The sequence below is a fragment of the Equus przewalskii genome, chromosome 19 (genome assembly GCF_037783145.1).
Source record: "Equus przewalskii isolate Varuska chromosome 19, EquPr2, whole genome shotgun sequence".
Classification (NCBI taxonomy): Eukaryota; Metazoa; Chordata; class Mammalia; order Perissodactyla; family Equidae; genus Equus; species Equus przewalskii.
Window position 1 is genome coordinate 14,200,467 of NC_091849.1, and position 25,996 is coordinate 14,226,462.

Consider the following 25,996-nt stretch of genomic DNA (forward strand, 5'->3'; position numbering starts at 1 on the left):
AAAGAGAATGGAATAATGAAAACAAATCCAAATGTCCAAATAGATAAAATACACAAAACCATAGATTGGTTCATTAAAATACTAATAAAATTAAAAATTACTGTCAATACAATTAAAATAGAAAAGAGGCACAAATAAACCATGTTGGGAGTTTTAAAACAGGATTTTATTACAGATCCTGCAGGCATGAGATCTTCGAGAGAAGAAATAGAAATAAAGGAGAGAGTGAGTAGCAGTTCCATTCCTAGGTATATACTTAAAAGAATTGATAACAGGTACTTAAACAAATACATGTACATATATATTCATAGCACTAGTCACAAAGCCAAAAGGTGGAAACAACCCAAATTTCCATCAAGGGACGAATCAACAAACAAATTATGGTATATCCATACAACAGAATATTCTTTAGCTATAAAAATGAATGAAGTACTGAAACATGATACAACACGGATGAACCTCGAAAACATTATGCTAAGAGAACGAAGCCAGACACCAAAGACTACATATTGTATGATTCCATTTGTGTGAAATATCCAGAATAGGTAAATTCATGGAGACAGAAAGTAAATTGTTGCTCACAAGGGCTCAGGGGGAGAAGGGAATGGTGAGCGACTGCTTAATGGGTATGAGTTTCCTTTTGGGGTGATAAAAATATTTTGGAACCAGACAGAGATGTGATTGCACAACATTGTGTAAATACTAAATACCACTGAACTGTTCACTTTGAAATGGTTAAGTTGATATTATATGAATTTCACTTCAATAAAAAAATAAAAAGGATGAGAAAAGGAGTCGAAAAACCAGGTCTATTTAAGTATGGAGTGCAGACCACATGCCAGATCTACAATTGCCACACTCTGACAATTTTTAATATTTTGATGACCTCATTAAATATTCACAGTTGTTCCATGAGGTCGGGATTACTAATAATACCCATTTTTACAGAGGAGAAAGGAGTTCGTGGGAAAGAACCTAATCATTTCTCTGTCTTTGTCTCACTTTGTGTTTTGCGAATTGATCCAGAGTTCCTCTCTTGAGAAGCAGAACCAAGAAACGTAGATGAGGTTACTTTAAGGCTTGGAGATGTTGAGACATCTCCAAGGAAGTGGGCCAAGGAGGCGTGAGGTGCTCTGACATTCCAAATATAGCCTGTGCTTGGCCACTTAGGAAGATGGATTCGTTGCTAGCAACAAGTACTTAGAATGTGTGTGATTTGGCATGTCTCGAGCTGTGAAGTAGATGCAACGCAGGCAAAAAATTGATGATGTTATGGGGAGGGGCTGTGGAGGGTGCTAATTGCCATCTGCAGTGCCTGGAGGAGGGGTGGAGAGGAGTGAAGAATGTCTTCCTTTTTAATAGATTTTCAGGATCGGAAAATCATATTGCAACCCTCAAGCATTTGGGAACAATTGTACATAAGATGGAAAGTACGCCTAACATGAAACTGGAGAAACTGGACACTCCCTTCAAGCTCACTTTGCAGATTCTTGGATGTCAGAAGAAAAGGTCAGAGGAATTCAATTGTCAGTGGTCCCCTTACTTCTTCCAGCCACTTACACGGAGCCCCAAAGAGACAGAATATCAAGTACCAATGGCTGTGGGAATACAAATCACCTAGGATTATGTCTGTGATCTCTAGAAAAGTAGGCAGAAGATGCTAGGTGAGATGGGAGCAGAGGGGAGACGTAAGCCTAAACCACAGCCCTGTGGGCACGTGGTGGAGCTAATTCTTTGACACAGTTTAGAATCTACATTGGAAGGTACATTTGCAAAATCTCTGAGAATCACGTATGTTATTCCCTACAATTATACCAAAAGAAGTAGGTTAATGTTGAATCTTTATTTTGATTTTACCAAGGAGAAAGTGTTAAAGTAAAAGCACAAATTAGCATGCAGTCATAGGTCCAAAAGCTGAAAAGACTTTTGACTAAGTCCTAGAGGAAATCAAACTATGGAAAGGGGAGGGAGGAAAGGAAGAAGGATTAAAGTAAAATTAAAGATAGAAACCCTACGATTCACCCTTTATTTCTTAAAATTCTAAGACTCCGAGTTTTTACTGTCTTTCAATCATCAAACCGTTCAGGACTTTCCATTGATCTGAACTCTGAATTCAAGGCCTTTCTGCCCCTTTCCTGCCTTAATTCAGGCGTAGGTTACTTCTTTTCTTCTTTTGCAACTATGTATTTTTTATTAGGGTAAAATACACATAACATAAAATTTACCATTTTAACTATTTTTAAGTGTACAATTCAGTGTATATTAACTAATATACATTGATAATCTATATTAATATGTATTAAGTATATTAACAATGTTGCAAACCGTCAGCACTACTGAGAGGGGTTCCAGAGGAACAGAAGTTTAAGGATGAGTTTTCTGATTGGTTCTGGGAGTTGACTCTCTAATCTGATTAGATTTAAATCATGATTCTATTTTCAGTAGTAAAGAGAGTACTGATATAGTCCATGGCACGATTTGGCAGTAGACATGCCTAAAAATCTCCATTGGATACTCCTAATCAACCACTTGTAAGACAAGGAGCTGAGTGACCATGTATATGATACTTTTGAACATTTTGGTAAACTAATAAATATAGTGAGATTGGCTGGATACTCCTAAAGTCCTTGGACAAAGTGAGGAAAGAAAATGACGAGCTCAGTGATTCAAATTTTCAGCTCAAGGGCCACATAACTGACCTGAAAGCTTCTATAGGCTCCCTCAAGGAAACCCTTATCTCCTGTAGCCACAGGACTGAGACTGCTGAAAATCTAACACAGAATCTCATGCTGTGACTGGCCGTATTATAACGCAAGTCGAACTCTACTGTTAAAATGAGGGCATTTATTGGAAAGGAATGGGATCCTGAAAGTTTAAATGGGGACATGTGAGAAGACTCTGATGAAGCTGAGGACATTGAGCCCCTAAATTCTGATGAGGCTTCTTTGCCAGTGGAAGAGGATTCTCCATCCCCAGTGGAAGTGGCCTTTCCCATCCCCTCCATTTCTTTGAGAGAGGATTAACCCTGCCTTGCCTGAGGAAACTGTAATGGCCTTCTCAGAGACAATCGCCATGCAAGACAATGCTGATTCTCCTCAGGGTCCACCCCCACCACTCCTCTTTGCTTCTAGACCTATAATTAGACTCAAGGCCCAGCAGGACCCTAAAGGTGAGGTACAAATTGTGACTCATGAGCAAGTTGCTCCACTTTAAAGAACTACTTGAGTTTTCTAATTTATACAGACAGAAATCCAGGGAACATATGTGGTAATGGCTACTAAGGGTGTGGGAAAATAGTGGAAGGAACATAAAGCTGGATCAGGCCAAATTTACAGACGTGAGATCACTAAGCAGAGATTCCACATTAATGCTGCAGCTCAGAGAGTTAGAAAGAGCTCTAACAATGTGTTGGGTTGGTTGATTGAAACATGGACCCAAAGGCGCCCACAGTGAGAGTTAGAAATGCCAGACCTGCTTTGGCTTGATGTAGAGGAAGGGATTCAAAGACTGAAGAAGATTGCAATGTTAGAATGGATTTGTCATTTAAGACCTACTCACTCACCCTGGGAGGATGCAAAAGATATACCTTTCACCATGACTGAGAGAAATAAATTTGTGAGGGGAGACTCAGTGACCTTGAAGAGCTGTGTGATCACTCTTCTCTGCAAGCCAGATCTCACAGTGGGAACTGCGGTTGTGAAGCAGGGTACCTGAGGGTTACTGTAAATATTGAATAAGATTACCTTTCCATCTTGTTATAAAAAGAAGTTAATCTTGTCAATTTGCTGTTTTCTTGTTTAACCTGAGGGGTGACTCAAGGGTCACAAGGATTTACGAGCTTGTTTTACGGAAGAAAAAGAAGGCCTTCAAGGAAGTAACGGTCACCAGATAACCAGCCCCCAGCTGCCACCGATGCCCAGAAGTCAGATTGCCCAAGGGCTTATCAGGAGTGAAAGAAACAGGGATTACCCCTTTGTTTTTCTGAAACTCCTCCTGCCAAGGCCCCTAGCTCTATAAAATCCCCTGTTTTCTTCTCTTGTTAAGGTGGATTTGACAGAATCTGTCCTCCTGCCTTCTAGTTTTGGCCAGTTTGAATAAACCTTTCTCCATCTCCGAGTACCAATATCTCAGTGGTTGGCTTACCGTGCATTGGGCACACGAACTTGGGAGTAAGAGGTTTGGTATCAGTTACTGAATTGAGAAAACTAAATGCAATGGAAGTAATTGGATACCAGAGTGGCAGGGGCCAAATAGCCTCACTCAGCTGCCAAAGGCAAGGTGGACATGGTTACCATAATGGACAGCAGAGTCAAAGCAGCAATCCAGATAGAATAGTCTGAATCATGCAGACCTGTGGTGTTGGCTAGTTGTTCATGGTCTTTTGGAAGTGAAAGAGATTAGGAAGTGTACTAAATTCTTACTTGATCTGTGTTGAATAATAAGAAATATATTTGGTCTTTTTTCCTAGTTCCTGTACATAGTTGCTAAAACCCTTGGAATTTTCTGATAAGAGTGTCTTTTATTATTCAGGAGTCCCCTTTCAGCATACCTGAATTTATGCTAATCAAGTGACTTAGGGTGGGGCCCCTAGATAGCCTCAGGATAAGGCTGGTCGCTGGAAAGACCAAGAGATTAGAGAATTGGAACTTTCAGCTCTATCCACTGACTTACAGGGATTATGAGTGGAGGGCTGGGGAGGGATGGAGATTAAACTCTATAAAAACTTTTGAACCACAATATTTGGTGAGCTTCCACATTGATGAGCAAATCTATGTTCTGGGAGGGTGGCACTCCCCAGTTCCACGGGAACAGAAATTCTTGTGCTTGGGACGCTTTAGGACCCCATCCTAAGTACCTCTTCATCTGGCTGTTCATCTGTATCCTTTATAATATCCTTTATAATAAACTTCTAAATGAGAGAAAATGTTTCCCTGAGATTTGTGAACCCTTTTAACAAATGATTGAACCTGAGGACAAGGTTGTGGGAACTTCTGGTTTATAGCTAATTAGTCAGAAGCAGAGGTGACAACCTGGACTTACAATTGGCATCTGAAGTGGGAACACACCTGTGGGACTGAGACCTTGACCTGAGGGCTCTGATGCTATCTCCAGGTAGCTAGTGTCAGAATTGAGTTAACTTGTAGGTCATCCAGTTGGTGTCTGCCAAGAATTGCTTGGTGGTATTGGAAAACATTCCAACATCTACATAAGCAGAAAAGTTCTAGATTAAGTGGACAAAAGTCTAACTTGAATCATAAAAACAGAGTCACATCCCTCCAATCAATTCCCACACTTGAGCCAGTTTACAGACCCAGAACTGCTTGAACCAAGGGGAGGCCACGTCCTCTTGGGAAAGGACCTCAGTACGTTGCCACAACTGTATGTTGTTCATCTTCCTCTCAGCCTTCCCCAAAGGGTTCCATGGCCTTTTACCAAGGTAGATGTACATTGTGGAAAAGGAAATAATCAGACCTTTTGGAGACTACTGGACACTGGCTCTGAACTGACACTGATCCCATGAGACTCAGATTATCACTGTGATCCACCAGTTAGAGTCGGGGCTCATGAAGATCAGATGATCTGTGGAGTTTTAGCGGAGATGATCGGTGGAGACCAAGTCTGTCTCATAGTGGGCCCAGTGGGTCCCTGAATCCATCTTATGGTTACTTGCCCAGTTCAAAATGCATGATTGAAATAGACATACTCAGCAGTCGGCAGAATTCCCACATGGGTTTCTTGACCTGTGGAGTGAGGGCTATCATGGTGGAAAAGGCCAAGCTGAAAATACTAGAAATGCCTCTACCTCAGAAAATAGTAGACCGAAAGCAATACTGTGTTCCTGGAGGAACTGCAGAGATTAGTGCCACCATCGAGGGCTTAAAAGGTGCAAGAGTAGTGATTCCCACCACATTTCCATTCAACTTGCCTATTCGACCTGTGAAAAAGACGGGTGGATCTTGGAAAATGACAGTGGATTATTGTAAGCTTGACCAGGTAGTGACTCCAATTGCAACTGATATATCAGGTGTGGCATCATTGCTTGAACTAATTAACACCTCCCCTGTTACCTGGTAAGCAGCAAATTGATCTGCAAATAGATTTTTTTATCTATACCTGTCAATAAGGACTACAGAAGCAATTTGCTTTCAACTGACAAGGCCAGTAATACACTGTTTTACCTCACGGGTATTCCAACTCTCCAGCTCTGTGTCATAATTTATTCTGCAGGAATCTTGATTGCCTTTCCCTTCCACAAGATAACACACTGGTTCATTCATTGATGACATTATGCTGATTGTGCCTAGTGAGCAAGAAGCAGCAACTACCCTAGACTTATTGGCAGGACATTTGTGTGTGAGATGTGGGAAATCAATGCAACAAAAATTCAGGGGCTTTCTACCTCAGTGAAACTTCCAGGGATTCTGTAGTATGGGGCACGTTGTGGTATCACTTCTAAGGTGAAGATTAAGTTGTTTCATCTGGCCTCTCTTACAACCAAGAAAGAGGTACATATTCCTTATTTGGGTGTGTTACTGTAGCCCATTTACAAAGCGACCCAAAAAGCTGCTATTTTTGAGTGTGGTTCAGAACAAGAGAAGGCTCTGCAATGGGTCTAGACTGCTCTGCCACTTGGACCACATGATCCAGCAGATTCAATGTTGCTTGAAGTGGCAGTGGCAGATTGGGACGCTGTTTGGAGCCTTTCGCAGGCCCCTGTAGGTAAATCACTGTGCAGGCCTTTGGGATTTCAGAGCAAAGCTCTGCCATCCTCTGCAGATAACTACTCTCCTTTTGAGAAGCACCTCTTGGCCTTTTACGGGGCCTTAGTAGAGACTGAACAAGTTACCATGAGACCTGAGCTCCCCATCATGAACTGGGTGTTATCTGACCCACCAAGCCATAAAGTTGGATGTGTACAGCAGCACTCCACCATCAAATGGATATGTGATTGCGCCTGAGCAGGCCCTGAAGGCACAAATAAGTTACATGAAGAAGTAGCCAAAATACCTATGAGCCCACTCCTGCTACGCTGCCTTGTCTCTCCTAGAGGAGGAGAAGATTTGGGTCTGATTTACAGATGGTTCTGCATGATATGAAGTCTCCGCCTGAAGGTGGACAGCTCCAGCACTATATCCTCTTTCTGGGACATCCCTGAAGGACAACAGTGACGGGAAATCCTCTCCGTGGCAGAACTTTGAGTAGTGCATGTGGTTGTTCACTTCGCTTGAAGGAGAAATGGCCAGGTGTACGATTATACGGTTATATACTCATTCATGGGCTGTGGCCAATAGTGTGGCTGGATGGTCAGGGACTCGGAAGGAACATGATTGGAAAATTAGTGATGAGGAAATTTGGGGAAGAGGTTTGAGAATAGACCTCTCTGATTGGGCAAAAAAGCATGAAGATATTTGTGTCCCATGTGAATGCTCACCTAAGGGTGACCTCAGCAGAGGAGGATTTTAGCAATCAAGTGGAAAGGATATCCCACTCTATAGACACCATTTGGCCCCTTCCCCCAGTTACCACGGTCGTCACCACAATGAGCTCATGAAGAAAGTGGTCATGGTGACAGGGATGGAGGTTATGCCTGGGCTCAGCAACATAGACTTTCACTCACTAAAGCCTACCTGGCTACAACCACCACTGAGTGCCTAATCTGCCAGTAGCAGAGACCAACACTGTGTCTCCAACATGGCATGATTACCTGTGCTGATCAGCCAGCTGCTTGATGGCAGATTGATTACATTGGACCACTTCCTTCATGGAAGGTGCAGCATTTTGTTCTTACTAGGATAGACACTCAGGATATAGATTTGCCTTTCCTGCATACAATGCTTCTACCAAAACTACCATCTATGGACTTACAGAATGCCATATCCACTGTCATGGTATTCCACACAACGTTACTTCTGATCAACCAAATCCCTTCAAGGCAAATGAAGTGTGACAATGGGCCCATGCTCATGGACTACATTAGTTTTACCATGTTCTCCACCATCCTGAAGCAGCTGGCTTGATAGAATGATACGATGGCTTTTTGAAGACTCAGTTACAGCACCATCTAGGCGACAACACCTCACAGGGCTGGGTCAGGGTTCTCCAGAAAGCTGTGCATGCTCTGAATCAGTGTCTAATACATGGTGCTGTTTCTCCTATAGCCAGGATTCACAGGTACAGGAATCAAGGAGTGGAACTGGAAGTAGCACCACTCATTATTACCCCTAGTGACCAACTGGCAAAATTTTTGCTTCCTGTATCCTTAACCTTATGCTCTGTTGGCCTAGAGGTCTTAGTTCCAAAGGGAGGAATGCTTCCACCAGGAGACACAAAAGGAGTCTATTGAACTGGAAGTTAAAATTGCTGCCTGGCCCCTCTGGACTCTTCATGCCTCTGAATCAACAGGCAAAGACGGGAGTTACTGTGCTGGCTGGGATGATTGATCTAGATTACAAAGGGGAAAATGGACTATTACCCCACAATGGAGATAAGAAAGAATGTGTCTGGAATATAAGAGACCCCTTAGGAAGTCTGTTAGTACTACCATGCCCTATGATTAAGGTCAACGGAAAACTACAACCAATCCAAGCAGGACTACTAATGGCCCAGATTCGGGGATGATGGTTTGGGTCACTCTGCCAGGTATTGAACCACAACCAGCTGAGGTACTTGCTGAAGGCCAAGGGAATACAGAATGGGTATGGAAGAAGATAGTTATAAATACCTGCTACAATCACATGACCAGTTACATAAACTAAGGGTAACAGATCCAGGAGACAGAAATCTGGATCTTTAAGGTCATTTCTGAGTGGCTGAATTAACCAGCTCTGCAGTCTGCCCTACCTCTGGGCGTATTAAGTGAAAGAAATAACCTCATTGCTTTGGTCAGGGTTTACCTATACGTTAAGCCTCAATCATCCCAATGAACTCAGTCGGGGGAGTGTGCAATACTGCTTCTACTACGAGGACTCCAATTCCAGGCCGTGAGCTAATTTCAGAAGTAGAAGTCAAAGACACTCTTATACCACCACAAATCCCTCAAATACCTTTCTCACCTTCCAGACCCCTGAAATTCCTCTACTAGGAGACAAAAATTATTCTTCCGTAACTAAATGCTAACCTGCTGAGAAACAAGACAAAATACGAATAGAAAAAAATACCTGGGAAAAAGATCAGTCTAAAAACTAATAAAGGATACAGATTTAAACAAGATATATTTTACACTATCAAATTAATTTAAAAAGATCCTAACACTCAAATCGCTGGCCACGTTGTGCTAAATTTTTGAAAGCAAGAAAAATTTATCAGCTTCTTTGATCAGTATCTCACCCTGCTCGGGCTGCTATAACAAAATACCATAGATTGATGGTTTAAACACAGACATTTATTTCTCACAGTTCTGGAGGCTGGGAAGTCCAAGACCAAGGTGCTGACAGATTTGGTTCCTGGCGAAAGCTCTCTTCCTGGCTTATAGATGGCCCCCTTCTGGCTGTGTCCTCACACGGCCTTTCCTGGTACATGTGCAAGGAGAGAGCAAGATCTCTCTGTCTTCCTCTTCTTATTAGGGCATGAATCCCATCATAAGGGTCTCACCCTCATGACCTTATCTAAACCTAATTGCTTCTCAAAGGCCCCACCTCCAAATACCATCACATTGGGGATTATGGCTTTAACATATAGATTTTGGGGGGACTCAAGCATTCAGCTCATAACAATAAGCAATGTTAAGTACTTATTAAAAACCATAAACATGCTCACATATTTACTAACGCCCTCCCGCCAATGACTGCCAGGAACACATAACACATCTGTAGTTGACCAAAGTGGGTGTAATGCTCATGGGGTACCATGGGGAGGCTCAGTAAGAGTCGTGGACAGGACATATGATAGAATTTTGGCTTGTGTTAGGCGTGTTGGGAGAAGATTTAAGGAAGTGGAGCCTTGGTCTGGATTGGATGCTGTCAGGAAGTGAAGGCGATTCTATGAATACATCTTATCTAGAAGGAGAAGGAGCAGGGTGAGGGTGCAGCTAAAACAGGTAAAGAAGTAGCAGTCACTCATGTTATTCAGGATGCGAAGGTGTTTGGTTATTTTTGTGGTTTGGACAATGTTCCTGTTTGACTTGGGTTCAGACATGATTACGGGGTGGTCTTGTTTTTGTCCTGATCCATCAGGGCCTCAGAGCGGCCTAGTTAAATGTTCATGTTCTGTGAAATTGCTTATGTTCAACAGGAGAACTGTAAGCGCCAGACCAGCTCCCAGAGATCAAGGGCTGCTGTTCTCCCTCTCACCTTTCAATCCAGATACAGTGTGTATTGGTAAACTTGGGCTGCCATAAGAAAATACCACAGACTGGGTGGCATAAACGACAGAAACTTATTTCTCACACTTCTGGAAGTTGGAAGTTCAAGATCAAGGTTCCAGTAGGGCTGGTTTCTGGTGATGCTTCTCTTTGGTTTGCAGATGGCCATCTTATTGCTATGACCTCACATGCCCTTTCTTCTGTGCACGCAGAGAGAGAGCGATCTCTGGTGTCTCTTCCTCTTCTTACAAGGATATCAGTCTTATCAAATCAAGGCCCCACCCTCATGACCTCATTTAGACTTAATTACCTCCTTATAGGCCCTATCTCCAAATTCAGCATTTCACATATGGGGGTCAGCATTTCAACATATGAATTTGGGGGGTATATAATTCAGTCCATAACCCTGTGTGTCAGAGTCCAAGATTTCTAGAGAGATCTTTCACAGAAGGTAAAAGTAATGCACATGTTTATGGTGGTATTACTTTTAATAGAACGACTTAGAAATAGGCAAATATCTAACAAAGCAGGATAGTCAAGACAGGTGGTGACATAGAGGACAAATGGGCCCAGGGCTGGCCCAAATGGTATTAAGGTGGCGGGTTAACTGGTAACTATTTTTGATTATTAATTTTTTTCATGTTTCTATAACATTGCGTTCATAGCAACTCAGATACAAATACCTATGGGAAAGCTGATAAACAGATTTAAATTTTTTCACTCCCTAGAGTAAGCAAAAGCTAGCAAGTGCTCTGTCAGTGTGTTTTGGTGTGCTCATGGGTAAGACAATCGGAAGAGGTGACCAGCAGGGCACTGAGGTGGTGAGGGGACCCACTGAGGCAGGGGGCTTGGCAAAAGACCAGAAAGGGCAGCTAGGGAAAACCTGGAAAATCTACCGCCTTGCTGATCTGCCTATCGTCAGGCCTGCTGTATCGTCGGCCCATAAAAACCCAGATCAGACTCTGCCTTCAGAACTGAGCCATGCTCCTGTGTGTCGCTGCTGCCACACCCCACAAGCAGATGGGAAGGCAGAACGATTGAAAGGGTAAGCTCCAAACACACAACCCCCACCCCCACTCCACTCCCTCAATCAAACCTTTCGCTCCACTAAGGCAAACACTCTCTTAGGTGTTATAAGATGAAGGAGAGATTATCTTTAGTCTGTTTTTGTTGTTGTTCTTATAACTGTTATTTTAGTTTTTCAACGGAAAGAAGTGCCCCCAACATAAGGAATAGGTTCTTTAGAGACCTTTACTTAGATTGTAGATCTTGAAAAAGTGTTCAGGGGACCTAAGTAAGTGGACCATACTTACTTTGGGGACAAATCAAAATGGAAGAGAACACACTGTCACCTTCATTCTCGATGTAGAGTCCAATGCTGCTATCTGGGCCAAGTCTGCAGATAAAGCCCCCAAACTCTCATAACAACTGATTTCCACTAATCTTTGTGGTGTGCCCCAGCACCCAGCACAGCCTCAGAACACTGAAGCCCCCAGATCTCCCCACTAACGCCACCCCACCCTTCCACACAGGGTCCCTGGAGGTTAAAAGAATTTATTTTGAAAAGAAATGGCAACTGGAAAAAGCTTTTATTTTCATATGGGAAAACCTCAAAAAGCATTTATTTCTCTTGATCAGTGCTCACAACAGCAGCCTGGAACGCTGTTTCCAACCAATTTGTAGTTGGTCTTATAAAACAGATCTCTCTTCTTGATCTGATCCTTCCCCCACCCCTAACCCCCTCTCCCCCCGCCCCGTGCATTTGTTCTGCTTAAACCTTTCAGCACATTTGTTAACTTGAGTGACATTGAAAAAAATCGCTACCCCATTAACGTGGAGTCATGCAATCCATGGGATGTGCATCATTCATTTAATTGGGATGGCTTGGTTCCCTCCCAGATGTTCCCTTTCAGCAGATACCATTGTGTTTTAAAACTTTGGATAATTATAGCTCTGTAAACCTAGAGTACAAGATTTGTTGGCTCCAGCCAGCTCCTCGCTCCTTATGTAATAGCTTCATTGTTTGGTAATCGCCCTATTCACAAAGCAAAGGGATCCGTGTCAGCCAAGACATCTATTCAAAGCACTTCCCCTGTGCTGGATAAACAGTAGCAGAATAGTCGACCAAGAGAACCAAAACACTCGCAAGAGACTTGGCCACAAATTTGACCAGGGCTGCTTTTCCCTTCTTATATTGAGCCGTTCTTCAGAAATTTCTTCACCTTTTCTTTAGTAACAAATCAGCCTCCAGCCAGAGTCTTTCCCTTTGCTGGTGAAATCCCTGCTAAATGCAGGGAGCCCCGAATGGGTGGGGCGGGCCAATGTGGGTGGTGTGGGAAAGGCTCTGCAGCTGAGAAATGAGATGAAGGACCCGGGATGAGATGCAGAGTGCTGGGGGGTGGCCCACACATGCTGTCCCCAAGGATGAGAGAAAGGAGAGATAAGTGTCCCTAAGCTATTTCCTGGAAAGATCCAGAAGGACCTCTAGGAGCACTATGGGGGAGTCAACGGGGGCTGCACAATGTAGACAGAGAACTCTTAGATTTTGTGAAGGATCTTCACCAGGGAGTCTATACCCCAAGTTTCCCAGCATGTGGGCTCCCAGAGAATGTCGGAGCCCAGTCTCCTCCGGCTCTTGCCCACACGTGCTGACATAGGAGCATGCACCCCCTGGAAAGTGCCTCCTCCTCACTGTGTTTCTGAGATTCCCTAGGAAATCTACTTAGAGGGTAAAGATCTTAAGCCACACGTAACTGATTTACTCTAACATTCACGGTGGACCTAGCAGCCTAGGGATGCCCTATCATAAACTAGAAGGCCCTCAGCAAATCACCCCAACAATGCTCTTCCATCTCCTCAGGTGTCTCCCCATTCTGGTCCTGCAGGCCCCAGGGAGCAAGCCAGGATCTTGAGAGAGGGTAGAGGAGAAAGAGAGAAAAAACAGAGGAAAATTAAAAAATAATAACGAATAGATATATAACAGCCATCTGAGGCTGAATCATACGGACCTAGAAGATGTGGAGATGCTGTAACCCATCCTCGAGAATTGATGTGCTCACGATTTATTACTAGAAGCCTTTCTACCTTTCTTCCTTCTTTCCTTCCTCCCTCCCTTCCTTCCTTTCTTCCCTCCTTCCTTCTTGTATATATATGTATTGAAGGCATCATGTTTTTGGCATAAAGATTGTTTTAAAGGGAAAATATTTGAAATCTTATCTGAACTTCCCTTATCTGACTAAAGCAGAGCCTTCTGGAAAATACAGCTGCCACCAACCCCCGTCCAAACTCAACAGAACCTTCTATACTTTCCCACTGACGCTCCCACCCACCCTCCTCTTTTTTGTTAAGTTGGTATATAAACTTTTACCTCTGGGTATTCAGCAAGTCACTCATTACTGAGGACTCCCACATGAACGTGTAAATAAACCTTGTCTTGTCTCCTGTTAATCTGTCTATTGTCAGTTAATTTGCGGGCCCTGGCCATTCAAACCTAAGTGGTTTTCTCCCAAGAGTTTATATATACAAATAAACAGTTTCTATATATGTATGTCTACACACCCCCCCACACACATAATTATCTACTGACAGTCCATGCAGGCCCTCTCACATCTGAAAATATTCCAGCTACCTGTCCCCCTACACCCCTTTGTCCCTCCCACGCAACACACACATTGCACACGCCCCTCTAGAAATGGGTCTCCTCCTATGAGGTCTGCTTCTGTAGGGCGGGCATCAGCTGTGCCCTGCCTGGTCTGCTGGGCACTCGCATCTCCAACCACAGCTGAGGCCCAAGGCCCTCAGGACACCACAGCCACTGAGCCTTCTGTTGTTGACAGGAATGGGAGGGCGTCCTCTATCCTCTGTGTAATTTTCTGTTGGAGATTGTTTTTTTTAAGTACATCGTTTTGATTGTTTTGGTTTTTCTTCCCTTTGAAACCTGCCTCCTCCCCATGGGCTTATACCTGTGTCTGATGAGGCCCGGCTGGGGACCACTCCCCATTCAGAACTTACCAGCTCCTGCAGGCACCTGGTCTGCGGGCCTCCTCGCTGTTTCCCCAGCACTTAGAACACCACCTGATGCCTGGCCCAGGTCCACAGTCCCGTGTCCATAATTCTAAAATCCAAAAGGCTCTGAAAACAGAAAAATTTTTATAACCGCTTTGGTGGCAAAATGTGAAGTGAAGTGATATAAGGCTCCGTTTATCCCACTTAGCGTGAATATTCATATATTTTGTTGATACAAGACTGTGGAAATATGAATGTGTTTGATTCACAGGGTGCCGCCTCAGACTCCTCAGGAATGTTATATAATATTTGGTTTATGCGCCGTATTGTCTTTCTAAAATCTAAAACATTCTGAATTCTGACACACATCTGGCCTCAGGGGCTTCAGAGATGTGACTGTGGACTTAGACATGTTTCCATAAATACGTGCTGAATGAATGTCTGAATTGTTCCTTCCGTCCCACACCCAGGCTTCGGTACAGGTCAGGCTCTCTGAGCCTCCCTTCTCTCTAGTAGGAACTGCCCCCAGGCTTCGCGAAAACGGCCTTGGGTAGGTCTGCCCAGGCTCACTATGACCCGGGGGCAACGATGCACACGCGGTCCAAAGCTGGCCCTGACTACACGTGGGAGTTTCATAACACAAACCCATCCTTAGCATCACTTTAAGAAAAAATAGAGAGGTAGAGAAAATATTTTCAGATCTGAGCAGGGATTTAGGTCCAATACATTAGCAGGAAACAAAAAATCTAATTTTGTTAGCAGTCAGTCACCAACGCCAGAATGCAGATGTTCATTGATGCTTCAGTCATATTGAATCAGCTTTAGATTGGTGTTATTATTTTTATCTTCCTCCTTTTTCCCTTCTCTCTGCCCTGCCCAAGGTCCTGGCCCTACTCTCCTGGTGTCCCAAATGGATGTGGTTGGAATCAGCAAGCCTCTTTCAAGGCCCTGTGCCTGCTTTTACAGTTGTATTTAGAATTTCAACTCCTTCAAAAAGACTCCCCCAATTGATTAAACTCAGAGTCCACAAACCACAGATGCTCTCCTGGGAGCTGACACACATTCCTGGCCCTGACCGGGAGACCAGTGGTGGCTTCTTAGAGTCTTAAGTTTTTCTTCATGGTGGAGCATTTATAAGACTAACCTTTCTCATGCTAATAAGGATGTCTTCTCACCACATAGCTTGAGTATTTCATGCTAAAATACTCCTTCTGTTCCAGGAGGCAGAGGCCTGAGAAAATAAGTGACTTAAAGGAAAGTGTGTACATTCTTGAGTTAGGTATTTTCATTTTCATTTATAGATGAGAAAGAAGATGCTCAAAGAGCTTAATGAGTCATTTATCTAAGATGACAGAGCTGGTCAGAGACCCAGCCAGAATTTGAACCTGGGTCCCGAACTCCTAAATTGGTACTTCTTATTCTCTTCTATATTCCTAATTTATCAGAGGCGTTCATTGGAAGAATGAAAGAAATGGGCTATTTCTTGTAAGACCTAATTACTTAAGAAGCACCTGGGTCCTTCTGAGTAACCTGGACGCTTATGTTGCCAGAATTTTCTGTAAAGACAAAGATAACTTTTGAGGCTGTGTTCTCTCATTTCACTTTTTTTACACTAATGTGTGTTTCGGTAGGAAGGTGATCCCTGTATTTCAGATGCTAATATGCTTAAGCCACTTAACAATTTTGGGGTTAACTTTTAAAAGTCCTGCAAAACTTGGAGCCAGAGCAATCGTGATGTGGCTGCACCCTCGCATGTCAACATTCGTGCTAGTGGTAGAGCAGAGAATGGGTGAGACTTAGAGTATGATTCACCCTGGGGCAAAATTCCTCTCCATCTGTGAACCTGTGAAACCAGACAAGAAGTTACCTCCCTCCAAAATACGATGGAGGAGCAGTCAAAGGATAGACATTCCCAATTCCAAAAGGGAGAAGTCAGAAGGAAAAAAGGATCACGAGTCCCAAATAAGTTTGAAACCCTAGCAGAGTAAACTCCAGGAGATGTTAAGGCTTGAAAATAATTCTCTTTGGCTGTGTCCTCTGAGCCCACCCACATTATGGAGTGTAATCTGTTTCAGTCAAAGTCTACCAATTTAAATGTTAATCACATCTTTAAAAAAATGTCTTCACAGCAACACCTAGACTGGTGTTTAACCAAACAACTGGGCACCTCAGCCTCGCCAAGTTGTCACATAAAATTAGCCATGACATGGGGCTGGGCCAGTGGCATAGCGATTAAGTTTGCATGCTCCACTTTGATGGTCCAGGGTTTGCAGGTTCGGATGCCAGGTGTGGACCTACACACCTCTCATCAAGCCATGCTGTGGTGGGTGTCCTACATGTGAAACAGAAGAAGATTGGCACAGATGTTAGCTCAGCAATGGTCTTCCTGGAGTAAAGAGAAGAAGATTGGCAAGAGATGTTAGCTCAGGGCCAATTTTTCTCAGCTAAAAAAAAAAAAATTAGCCTTCACATATACTTTTTGAAAAAGTACTATAATGTGTCCAAGATGGGGGAAAATCAGGAAGATGCACTTAGAGGAGAAAGTGGAGAAGGCTTGGCTTTTGACCTGGGCCAAGATGTACGAGTGGGGCAGGACTCAGAAGGGTCAACTGAAGTTTGTGTAAAGAGCAATTTTAATCTCTCCTGGTGGTTTGGACCAGAGGAATGGACAGGAATGGACAGGAATGGACAGGAATGGACAGAAATGGACAGAGACACGGATCTTGTGTTTTCAGCAATCAAGAGCAAGGGAATTTGCCCTGGTGTAGAGGGTGGGAAACACAAATGACAAGAAAGTCAGGGCTGAGTGGCACAAGGAGGACCCCTAAAAGAGAACTGGCTGTTCTGGGCTGGGTGCACTGGCAGGGTATTATAGGCTGAAAGTTTGCGCCCCTGCAAAACTGAAATGTTGAAGCCCTAACCCCCAGTGTGATGGCATTTGGAGATGGGACCTTTGGGAGGTGATTAGGTTTAGAAGAGGTCATGAGGGGGGAGCCCCCATGATGGGGTTAGTGACCTTGTAAGAAGAGGAAGAGACCCTGGAGCTTCCTCTCTCTGCCATGTAAGCAAGAAGGCAGCCGAGAACTGAATTCACCAAGGACTGAATCTGCTGGCCACTTTGCCTCGGACTTGCAGCCTCTAGAACTGTGAGAAATAATTGTCTGTTGTTTAAGCCCCCCGGTCTTTGGTATTTTGTCATAGCAGCACGAGCTGACTAAGACACAGAGGAAGCCAGTCGTAGTCCCTGCACTTGCCTCACCAGAGCGACATTCTGTTATACTGTACTTATCTGCCTATCTGTCTCCCTACAAGACTTCGAGTTCCACAGCTTGGTCTTACAAGCGGATGTCTCCTCAGCACCCAGCGCAGGCGCCCAGCGGTGCTCAAGCAAGAGTTGTTGAAAGAAAATGTCAATGGACCGCACCCAACTTCCTAAAGCTCAGCTGTGACAACAAAATTTCATAGTTGGGAGGGATGCAAATCAGTTTGTGGGGTGCAGCCAACCTATCTTGAAGTTGTGTGGTGGCAAGCACACTGCTTTTACCTAGATTGTGTGGTTGAGTTGGCTTGGTAAAGGTTGATGGCTGAAAAGAGGGAGGTGTTAAACCTCCCCCAGTCCCCCTTGGCGGCTACAAAAGCCTGGTGTAGCCCGGTGGCTGTGTGAGCCTGCGTTAAGATAAAGTGCCTTTAAGGAGACCAGCCTGCAAGGACCTTTCTGTTCTTAGTCTGTAACCAGGGACCTGAATCTCTGCACGAAGTTGAGGTTCGCCTCTCAACGTGCTTTATGCTGTAGTGCACGGAGGGAGAATGAAGGAAGGAGCACATTTTGAGGGGAAGAGAGGGGCTAGGTGAAAGCTCACGCTCCTAAAGAGAAATGCCTTTCTACTGGGTGAGGACAGCAAATCCCCCCCTTACATCCTTCCTGGAGCCTTGTGGTTGTCCGTCTGTCTTAGGTCCATCTCGTTTCTGGGCAAGAGGGAGGGAGCCCAAGTGGGCAGCTGGGGTGTATAATGATATTTCCATGTCAGCCTGTTCGGCACCCACACACTACACAAAACATATGACATGTGATATTTTATTCCCTTGTCTTGCTAACTTGCAATCTACGTCGCTCAGGGGCCTCCTTCCTTTGAATGAGAATTGGGCGACAACCAGACAGCAATCTGTGCCTCCAGCTTCCCATGGAAGACGACGAGGCAGCCCCAAACTGGGATTCCTGATTTCCATTTCAAAACTGCCTTCAATGTAGTTGATTTAAACGACTTGACTTTCCTCTGTGAAACGACTGTGGCATGTGAGCTCAGCCAGTCGCTGTTGGAAAGGCATAAACGCGATCTTTGCGGGGACTGATGGAGGTCCGCCACCCATTGTTTATCTAAAAACAGCATTTCATTATTGCCGCCCACTTAGTCCAGACAGCGGGCACAAACGACTTTCAACAGTGACATCTGAACACTGTGCGTCGCCCATAAAATGCTCCAATAGTGAGCTAATAAAGTCAAAATGTACCCGCATTGACTCCATGATTACTCAAATCATCACTCTTTCTTCTGGAATCTCTTCTTAATCTGATCACATAAAATATTCTCACTTTAGTAAAAGAACATTAACCTCAGTAATCAACAATTCTGTGCTAAATTTATTTATGAGCAAGCAACCCAGGTTTTTCTGAACGTAAACTTTGGAACGGAGTTTATTTTCTATAAACAAACTAGCATATTTTTTCCCCTTGAGGTCAAAATATTATTGCCTGTAGGGTTTTTTCGTACAAACTCTTTTTTTTTCCCTAAAAATTGCACAAGCTGTCATTTCATAAACACCCACAAAAAGCCACTTCTAATCACTTGCGGAAGATAAGTTTCTCCCTGTTTATACTAACTGCTGTGAAAATGCTATTATACGCAAATGTTTCATCTGTTTTGCGAACATGTGTTTTCATACACACAGACTCACCGTAGAGGCAGCTGCCTGAGACAGGAAAGGTCCTTTGAGAAAGACAGAAACGAAATGCATTCAGTCACTCGACATTTCCCATTTTTCAAATCCATCTGGGAAGCCTGGGGGACTAAAATTTAGAAATCTCGTTCGCCGTTGACTGCACTGGAATGGCGCCCTTTGAACAGAAAGATGTCTGCTCTCTGATTCGTACCTCTGATTTACAGTGGAAAAGGTGAAGTCAGAGAAGTAGAGATTTAGAGAAGATCAGCAACCACGTAAATTGCCAGGGAACAACTGGAACCCAGGTATTCCAGTTACACACCTGGACCAGGTGTGTGATTAAAACACAAAATCTGAGAATCTGGGTAGTGAGGACCCCTCCTCCTAGTGGGGAGTATGAGGGTCTGAATGCTACAGTGAAGCTTTAGTTGTTCAGTTTAGCTGTATTGCAGCTACCCCCCAAATCCCTGCCACCCTCCTACTCCCGTCCCCAACCCCCAACACACGCACACATGCACACTTCGGGAATAAAACATTTCTAAAGTTTGCATTTCAGTTTAAGGTTGGAACACATCCAGGCCAAACATAAAGAAAATCTCAGAGCTGGTCCTCTCCTCCCTCACGCCCCTGAGAAGTTCCTCTGGTTTCAGCCATGGATGGGGAACCAACATTACCTCACGTCTCAAAACTCCATCTCTGGGCCCCTCTCTGTTCTCCCCGGGGGTGAGGAGAAGGGGGGTGATGTTGGCACTGTGAGAGGAATTCCTCTTTTCATCCACAAGCAGAGAAATAAGTCAGAAGTTGAAGGCCAAACTCAAGGAACCTCTCCAGCACTTTCTAACAGCAGAGGTACAAGGCTATGAATGGACTTGGAGCCCAGAGGTCAGAGCTCGGCCCTCCTGAGCCTGCTGGTTGCTTGTTTCTTTGGACTGAGGCTCCTCAACTTCCTCAGGAGAATAAGAAGCGTTAGCAGTGCCTAAGTGTCAAGCCATCTTCCCTAGTGGTTAAAGTTTGGTGCTCTCACGGCTTCATGGCCCGGGCTCATTTCCTGGTCACGGAACGACACCAACCGCTGTCATTAGCCATGCTGTGGTGTTGGCTCACATAGAAGAACTAGAAGGACCTACAAGTAGATATATACAACCATGCACTGGGGCTTTGGGGAGGGGGAAAAAAAAAGAGTCAAGCCATCTTAACTCTGGTGCCCAGCAAAATGTCTCTGCCACTTAACTAGCTCTAAGCCATTTGACTTGGGGCACCTGTCTTAGCGGCTCTCTTGCTCCATTTCTTTATCTCACAGATTTGTCCCATTATTCCTATCCTTGCCTCCTGGGGTTTGGACCACCCTTTGAAAAGCACACTATGTCCTCACATTGCAAATCCTTATTTGACCCAATCTCTCGTTTCAGGGAATAATGATAAGAGCCAAGAAGAGGTAAGAGATGTCTATCTGACAAGTGACTTAGGAAAAGAATACTTTGGCAGGGACAGTATTATTTTATTAAATATAAGCTGTTACTTAGGGATCATCTGCCATGTTTATATCTTTAAAAGAAAACACATTTTTTTTACAATATCAAATGCTTTTCGACTGGTGTCCATTGGTCAGTTTCTCTTCCACCTCTGCTCACCCTCACACAGTGAAATACCATCCCCATGTGGAAGCTGCCAGCCAGCTAGCTGCCCGGCTAAGTGGTGGGCTTCCTTTGTTTCTGCAGGCTAACGTTTCAACGGTATCACACTCCGGTTCATAAGACTTTCCTCAGGAAGCCGCAAGAATGACCTTCAACAGGTGGGGGTCTTTCGAGAGCTACTCACCTTGAATTTTTAAGCCCTCACCCTCTGGCCTGTCTTCCCTTCTGAAACCACAGAACAGTTAGAGATTCTAATCTCTCGGCACAAAGTTACTTTGGGACCCACAATCAGATGTCACCTGGGGTCACAATCGCCTGTCTGTGGTGGAAAGTTCCAAGTGGTTGCACTTGCTTTTGTGATCTGCCAGTTATCTTGGAGACAGCCCTGAAACCCAACAGGAAGGTGGTTTTCTGAGGCATGTTAAAAATATATCTACGTTTGTTTATATACGAGCGATTATTTTTAGTCTGAGGAAGAGGGCCTGACAACCGTCTAGAGGCTCCTGGGAGGCCGGGCGTAACCGGCAGGATTTGCGCCTGCAGAACCCAGTGGTTTGGGCGATTCTGTTTCCAGGTTACAGCCTCATTTTCATTACTCCCTACGAGTCTCCTAATGCTGGGGACGGATGAGGCAAACTGATCCCAGACCCCTTCTCCATCTCCTTTCTCTGCTCCTCTCCACTCTGGGAGGCCACCACCAAGCGTGCCACCCTTGAGAGGCCAAGAGCTGAGCTCCAGGCTTTAGGAAGCTCTTTCTTGCTGAGTGACAAGCATCACACCTTTAGAGCTCTCTGCCCTGCAGTGCTGTGCTCAGCATAGCCTGGGTGTCGGTTGCTCACAACTGTGAACTCAAGTTGCACCTTTGTCTTATTGTGAGCCTGCTGGCTGGATCTCTATAATCCAGATGGTTCCTACTTAGTTGTAGGAACTCCAGACTGAGTGATGGCCAGGAAGTCTAGAAAGACATGCTGCTGCTTTGGTATCTGGCTTTCCGCATTCTTTTCAGATGTAATGACTAGGAAGTAGAGGGGAAAGCAGAGATGTACATTGCTGCTCTCCAGCTAGTGCAGCAACGCACCCCCAACCCCCTCCATGTAGTCAAGAGGCTGGGCGGGGGATGTGAACCAAAACAAATCAAGGAGAGGCAAAGGACACAACCCCAGAAGACTGCTGGTTGACAGTAGCTCTGGGATCAATGGTAGGGTCTGGGGTACTCGAAAATCAACGGAGACCACCTAGAACCTTCTGTACCTGTGTCACCGTGGATTGCTTCAGCAGAGTTTCTCTTATAGATAATTGTACTCTGTGTACACCTGACCCCAAGCAATGCCTGCCAGCCTAGGGCTATCAAGTCTAGACAAGACATAGCTGATGTGCTCAGCGCTCTGCGCATGCCTCTTAGGAACTCTTCATTGTTTTTGTGCACATCGGCTCCAGGTGAGCCAAGCGGCACCTGTGTCTCTTTGTCAGCCAGCTCCCCTCAGGGTCCTGGAGCTACTTTGCCTGCTTACAGAAAACCATAACGTGACTTTGCCTCCTTCCAGGGATGACAGTCCTTAACCAGCGAATGACGGGAGGGACGGGGGTATAAATACTCCAGCTTTCCTGGCCCCTCTTCAGGACCACAGCGAGGATCAAAGGGAAGCTCTGGAGAGAGTCACGGCTCACTGCTTCCCTCCCTGGGGCTTTGCATAGTGTCACACTCTTACCAGGCATCCCTCCTTTCTGTGGCCAACCTCCCAAAGCCCCTATCCATTTTTCCTGGGAACGTTCCTTCAGTGAATCACTCAGGGTCTGCTTCCGGGGAATCTAACCTAAGTCACGAGGCACAAGAGGTAGTGTTTGCTCTGAGACCCAGAATCAAGCCGGCTTCCCCTCAGCTCAGATTGTAACGGCTAGGTCTTAAGTCAACATGAGGGAAGCCCTCTTAGGGAAAAGAAACAATACTGTAACTGTGACCCTGACTCACTAGTCTCTGAGAACACATTCTAGCCCGCACGAAGCCTAGATGATTAAGCACCTCTCGCTTTTACAAAATACATGATCTGCTAGTTCTATGACTCTTGCTTACATATATCTCCCAGCTGTGATAAGACAACTTTGTTCTCTGAGCTCCCCAGGAACATGATGACCTCCGGAAAGAAAAATTCTGCATTGGTGCCCACCACAAATGACAGAAGAAGGAGAGAATGTGGCAACTTGAAGTTTGTCACACTGGATGGTCAACATCCCCTCCTGCTTCCCTGCCCATTTCTCCTATATAACTGCCTCAAGATTCTGTATGATTTTGAGATGGTTCTTCAGGACACTAGTCCGCCATCTTTGGATTATGCTGGCTAATCGTATAAACTTTGCTTTTTCAACCACGGGCTTGTTTGCAATTGATTGGCACCGGATTGTGGTGAGCAGCACAAGCCCCTTTTCACTCCATTACAAGATGGCTTCTCTCCTCTTTAAAGTTCAGGCTTCCTAGGTCATCTCATAAAGATTCTTAGGCTAAAAGACTCTGTCATCTTGCTGCTGTAGGGGAGGAAGACATTTCCTCTACCCGCGGTGGATTCTTCTGGCCGGAGAACAAATTAAATTCACATGAGACATAATAACAGGAGAAAATTAAACAAAGCTTTATAACATGTATATATGGGAGAGGTTCAGGCAAACTGAGCAACTCGCCAAAATGGCTGAAGCCACCACCTTAAATATCCTCCTCAGCTAAAGACAAAGGAGGATGTTGGTGGTGGGGGGAGTCAGTTATAGGAGGTTACCACACAAGTACAGTAAACAAGATGCAGATTTAAGTCCTTGCCTTTAGCATTGACTCAGAGTTTCTAGAGATAAGGTCATCCCCCCTTCTTCCTGGTACAGAGAGGGAGACACCTTTACAGATAGAAATTTCCTTTACAATGTAAATGTCTCTTAACAAAGGGTAAGTAAATTCTACTTTTCAGAGTTGCTTTTCTGTCTGCAGTTTTTAAAAGTAACCAGCCCAAAATAATCCTCATGCCAAACAGACATATCTTAGGGTGGCCAATTCCAGTCCCCCCCACTGCACAAGCATAACAGGCAACTGTTTTCCTACTCTGCAGTCTCCTGGAGGATCCCAACTCAAAGTCAGCACCAGGGCCCCAGGGGAAATTCTGCTTTCTTAGTCTTAACTCAGAGTAACGTAGGCCTTAGCCCAAGCTTCCAACCAAGGCACATACAATCACCTTGTGTTTCCCCCTCCCTGTAGCCCAGCAAAAGTCAAAGCCAACAGGCATGGGAGGGGGATGGAGAGGGAGTGAGAGGGTGGAGGAGGGGCTTATAGGGCATTCATCAACTTTGGAACACTTTTCAAAAGTAGTTTTAATTCCTTTCTGATTGTCTCCCCAGAAGTTGATAATTCCTGGAAGGAGGACTGTAGATTCATTGACACTTGGGGAGTCCAGCAAAAAAAATCAATCTTGTTGCTCAAGAAAGCTGTACAGAAACCCCATGCGCTCCCCTCCTGGGAGCTGTCAACTCTGCCCTCCCTGCCAGCCCTTGGAGACTTGGAATTAACTCCCACTGCTCTGCAGAACAGGCAGCAGTAGACGTGGTGCAACGTGGGAAGCAAATGGTGCAACTGGGAGAACCACACTTCCTCGCGCTGGTCCTTCCTCCCCTTTCCAGAAACTCCAAGAGAAGCTAGTTCAGGAGAAACATTAACGTTCATTTCAATCCATTATGCACCCCAGGATTCTTCCCACCGATCTACCAAGTAGAGTTTGGGCTTCTTATGATCACTGTTGCTCTTGATCTAACCCCGGAAAAATTCTGAAGATACAAGCCAGGTCCAGGAGCCTACAAGCAAATACTCAGAAGTCCTGTGGATTATTCCATCTCAATACACACCACTTATATGAGGGTTTGAGGGGGCAGAAGAAACAGGAAGAGAGGCGTTAGAAAACTCTCCGAGTCCTAGTTCTTGCCCTTAGTTTCACCTGTCAAGGCCTGATGGCCTCGCAACGGTACACTGGGACTTGGACATGCGTGAAAAGTCCTGTTCCTGGGGAGGATGCTTCCTAGGTTTGTCAAGAGAAAGAGAAGCTGCATAGGAAGGAGAGAAGTGGATGAGAGAGAGGAAAGAAGAGGGCTGTGGGCAGCAATAAAATTTGCCTTGTGTATGCAGTAAATTATTCAAGTGGTGCAGGGTGCATCCTCCCCCCCAACCCTCTTTCCCCGCTGAGGCATATCCAACCTCAGCAGGAGTATTTGGGTTGGAAGAGGGATTGTCCTGAATTCCAACCTCAGCAAAACTCCTGAGGACTCTGCCAACCCAGGTGTGGCCAACAATGAAATGTGCTTTTTCTTTTCTTTTCTCTTTCCTTCCTTGCAGATCGGAGTGAGTGAATTCTGTGCTTGCAAGGGTGTTTTAATTAATTTTTGATGAAAAAAAGAGAAGGGAGTTAAAATTAAAGCCTGCTATATAAAAGCAATTTCTGGAAGGTTGTGAGCTGCTGCTGGCAAGTGGGTCCAGGAATTTGGAACAATGTACTTGCTGTTTCAGGAGCAAACCAGCCAAGCAGATCCAGCCTGGAGAAAGCTCTCTTGGCATAAGGCAGGATTGGGTTTGGTTCCGGATGCCTATGAGCCTCTCTGAAAGCTGATTGAGGAGGCAGGGCTGCATAAACAAGGGCCCATCGATAGCCCAAAGCTCACTCTTTGTGACATCTTTGAGCCATCCATGTGGACCATGGATCCCAATGGGGGAGGGGCAAGTGGGGAAGAAGCTGACTCAGCCCCTCGTATCCTGATCACCTGGCACAATGCCATCGGTGCTCAATGTGTGTGTGCTTGTTGATGCTACAGGAGCTTCCCAAAGCAGTTCCATTCTCTATAACTTTTCACTGAGCAGGTGAAAACAGTACATAGGGGGAGCTGCTAAATGGAAAAAACACATAAGGGTGTTCTTTATTTCTCTCTTTCTAACTATAAAAATTAGGTATTCCATTGAGATTTGTGAGACAGGGGATGAAAGACGAGTTTCTTTAAGCAAGTAATCTATGCTTTATTGCCTCCACTTTAGGGGCAAGAAACCAGTTTGGTGTAGTGGATAAGAACATGGACCCTGCAGCCAGACTGCCCGGGTCAGCATCCT

General features: G+C 44.8%; 1 pseudogene; it reads left to right on the top strand.

Annotated features, from left to right (window-relative positions):
• The first annotated feature begins 1,441 nt into the window (after nucleotides 1–1,441).
• LOC139077420 (uncharacterized) lies at nucleotides 1,442–11,349 on the top strand (annotated as a pseudogene).
• Nucleotides 11,350–25,996: the final 14,647 nt, after the last annotated feature.